This window comes from Enhydra lutris, unplaced genomic scaffold (genome assembly GCF_002288905.1).
Source record: "Enhydra lutris kenyoni isolate GAN:26980312 unplaced genomic scaffold, ASM228890v2 scaffoldscaffold33, whole genome shotgun sequence".
In the NCBI taxonomy this organism is placed as follows: domain Eukaryota; kingdom Metazoa; phylum Chordata; class Mammalia; order Carnivora; family Mustelidae; genus Enhydra; species Enhydra lutris.
This window is the reverse complement of record NW_019154117.1, coordinates 8,708,316-8,711,916: the sequence shown is the minus strand read 5'-3', so window position 1 is coordinate 8,711,916 and position 3,601 is coordinate 8,708,316. Positions and strand designations below refer to the sequence as shown.

General features: G+C 48.9%; 1 long non-coding RNA gene across 1 annotated transcript; it reads right to left on the bottom strand.

Annotated features, from left to right (window-relative positions):
* Positions 1 to 466: 466 nt before the first annotated feature.
* Positions 467 to 2,956, bottom strand: LOC111153582. Its single transcript, XR_002641011.1, has 3 exons — positions 2,677 to 2,956; positions 2,039 to 2,170; positions 467 to 1,860 (listed from the first exon to the last, which is right to left on the bottom strand). It is a non-coding gene; the product is annotated as an uncharacterized LOC111153582 (long non-coding RNA).
* Positions 2,957 to 3,601: the final 645 nt, after the last annotated feature.

The window sequence follows — 3,601 nt, the reverse complement described above, 5'->3', positions numbered from 1 at the left end:
GGAGACAAGAGAAATCTGGGACCTCCTCAATTTCAGAAAATGAGGTAGAAAAAAGATTTAGGCTCTTTACTCGACCACCTTATCATAACTTTTCCCTTAACATATAAATCCTTTTAAAAGCATTCTGGATATAGACATTTAATGTCTGCTCCAGTGCTTTCAATCACTGGGAAATAACTTTTTGTATATACACTTAGTACATGTAAAACTGGGAACATTTTCTCCCTTTACCTAAAAATTCTGCCTAGTGGTTCTGCCCCATGGAGGAACATAGAACAAATAATTATCTTTGCTATAATATCCATTCAGTTAGCTAGTCTTCTGAACATATGGGTTCCTTCAGTGGTTTTCCATTAGTAAGCATTTCCACCTCCTTTCCTTGGTTTTATCTCACCGTAGTGGATGACCAGTAGCTTGACCACGTGTATACAGAATTTGAGTTGCACACATCACTCGGGTTGTGACTTGGTTAGTGCAGACAACGTTTTAGGATGATCTGGGCACCACGCTTCTGATGACACAGGCCCAGATTACCTTGGATTGGCTGTTTCAGTGGCTCTGTCCTTTGACTGATTCACTCAAGTTCATGGTCAACCAAAGGCTGAGATCTGTTCCACACAGAGTCAAGCCAAGCCTCTTGATTTGGGAAAACTGTCTTGACTCTATCATAGCTAATTTAGAAATGAGTGTTTTGACTGAGCACAGTGTATGGGGTTCTCTGTGAGATGGAGTACTGTGAAATTTGTGTAATTACAAGATCACTTCATTAGTAAGTATGTACTGAGAAAGATGTAGTTTTGCTTTTCAAGAACTATCCAGCTGGGAAGAAAAGGCCAAGTAATTAGGAAGCAGTTAATGAAGGATGTGAGAAAATATTTAAATGATGTATTGTACTGAGTGAATCAGAAGTCTCGATCAGAGAAAGTTGGGGCAACAATGGTGGGAAAAACAAAAGAAGGTCTCATGAAGGAAATGAGACCCAGGCTGGTGCTTGAACAGTGGTTTGGATTGGACTGGTACAGACTGGAGGGGTGGATATTGCTGTTGTGTGTGTGTGGGGGGGTTGGTGTGAGTGAGAGCACAGGAGACAATGCCTACTGCCTCCAACATGGTAGAGGGGCATGGTAGAGGCACAGGGTGAGTGAGGGATAGTGGAATGTTGGAATGTGGAATGTTGGTGAGGCCAGTTAGAGGTGGTGTTGATATCCAGACAAAGGAATTTTGTCTTGAAATTGTGGATCTTCAGGAAGGTAGGACATGGCAGAAGTGCTGTGGAAAGAAGCCGATTCTGGAGATGGTATTCAGGATGGAGGGGCTAGATCCTGGAGGCCGGGAGCATAGGTCCAAGGCTGTAAATACGGAAGTAACGACTGCCTGCCTTGAGGAACCATTTTAAAGAGAAAAGGCAGGATTTATTTGACTGCATGGAAGTGAGGAAGGAAGCTTTGTTAAACATGATTTTGTAGTTTCACACCTGGTTGATTGGATAACAGAGATTACATGGTCAAAGCCAAAGAAAGTTAGGGTCTGGATGAAGGAGAGTGATTTTGTTTGGGGCAGACTGGGTGGTGGGGTGGGTTTGCGGGAGCATTCAAATGATACGGTCCAGTCAACCACTGGGGATAGGGCGTGGGTGAACTGTGGAGGGACAGACTGTTCACCTGAGAATAACTGGGAATATCGTGCTCTTCCCTTATTACGATGTGCCACTGGAACCGTGTTGCTTAGGTCTAAATGAACAGGCAGGTGTGTGTGGGCTACCCAGGTTAAGTCGAGGTGCTTCAGAGTCAGATCTGGATCCCAACCCAGCTGTGTGACCTGGGCAGTCACTGCAGCATCTCTGAGCCTTAGGACAGTCATCTGTAAAAGAAGGAATGACAGTGTGGGCTTCGTGAAGGCATTGGGAAGATACCAAGCCAAAATTGGGTGCAGTTGCATTTACAAAGATGTGTAGAGTGGTGTGTAAGGCTCCAGGTATCACAGGTGTGGTCACTGTTGCTGTTGTGATGATCGTTGTCGTGCCCCGTAGAGTACTCACCGGTGGGTTCAGGACTCTCAGGAAATGGTGCTTAGGGACTCCAGAGACTGATTGGAGTATGGGGGTACTCCCTGATGACTTCTCATCACCCTGGAGCTGCTGGGCTGGGAGCCTTCTCCTCTTTGTGAGAGTCTGGTTGGAGAAAGACACCCACTTGGAGGGATCTAGAGTATTTCTTTAAGCAGCCTCCAAAGCCCGTAGACCTGCTTACCTTTCCACTTAGCGCAGCTCCAGTCCCTGCCACTGCCCTACCAGCCCCTCCTCCCCCAACACCTGCTTCTGGGCTCTGACATCTGAGGATGACAATAAACTCAGAGGGACCACAAGCACTGGCCAGAGCACATGGCATTTAGGGACCTTCCTCAGATACTCCAGGTCCTGGACAGACATGGACAGATAGCCCTCCTGCGTCTGGTCTCAGGATGCATTTTAAGTGCTTGTAGGTCACTTGGCCTTGGCCACAAGACCGCAGTGGCCATAACAGCCCAGCTGTTTACGTGTGGCTGTGTCCTCCACAAGCCAGGGCTGGGCCAGGCTGCGTGTGGGGACAGAAGTGAGGGCAGCCAAGCCTGTCAAGATGCAGAGAACTCTGGGAAACCGGGACGCGTGGCAGCTTTTGGAGGAGCTAGACTCCTTACCTCAGGGCTTGGGAAGCTGTTTGTCCTTAGATCATTCTTTTCCTAGTAAGGTAGGAGGTGTCAGATCTGATGATGGAACACGCCAGAACCGAGAAGAAGGTCTTCGCACATGTGAACTTCTGTGCCCGCTTCTTAGGGAAATGACCCTTGTCTGATTCACTTGCTACCTGGTGTCCGTTTGTGTGTGCAGCTCGTTAACTGAAGGGCAAAACAGCCGCGGTTCCCCTCCTCTGCTCACATGACTCAGGTCACAAAGGCGCTGGCCTCTAGTCAGCAGCCCCCCAGGATCCCCACAGCTTCGGTGGTCCTGATGCTCCCCATTTGGCGTCTGGTAAGCGTCGACTCGGTGAGTTGATGCTGGATTTTGGGTATGGTCTGGAAATGCAGATTTGCATAGGTAAGCATCTTGTAAAATATTTTCTCCTGAAAGCATTCATCAAAGAGAAATACGCAGGCCCAAAGGCGGAAGGAAGCTGGGGGAGGGAGCAGGGGAGGAGGTGAGAAGGGAGGAGCTGCCCAGATGCTTTTCAGCGGCCCAGGCTGGCTGCGGAGCAGGAGCAGCGCCTCTCCTGTGGGAGGGCGGCTCTGCAGGCTGCGCACGGATCTGAGAGATTTATGCCCCGCGTGCCGAGCACACATCCACGACTCTCCAAGGCACGATTTTGCAAAGGTGGTTATGGGGTTGACATGAAAGAGTATTTTATATGAAATTGCTGAAAGATCTCTGGGTACTAAGCAATAATCACTTTAATGCTTTAGAAAGTGTTCCAATTTGTTTCCCCTCCGCTTCTTGGCGGCTGGGATTTGCGTGCCCCTTAACAGCCAGTCCTGGGCATCCTGCGTGCCCCCCGGGGCGAAGCACCGCGGCCCCTGAAAGGAGAATGCGCTGCGGTCTGGGCATCCGTCTCAGCAGCTTTCAAAAAAC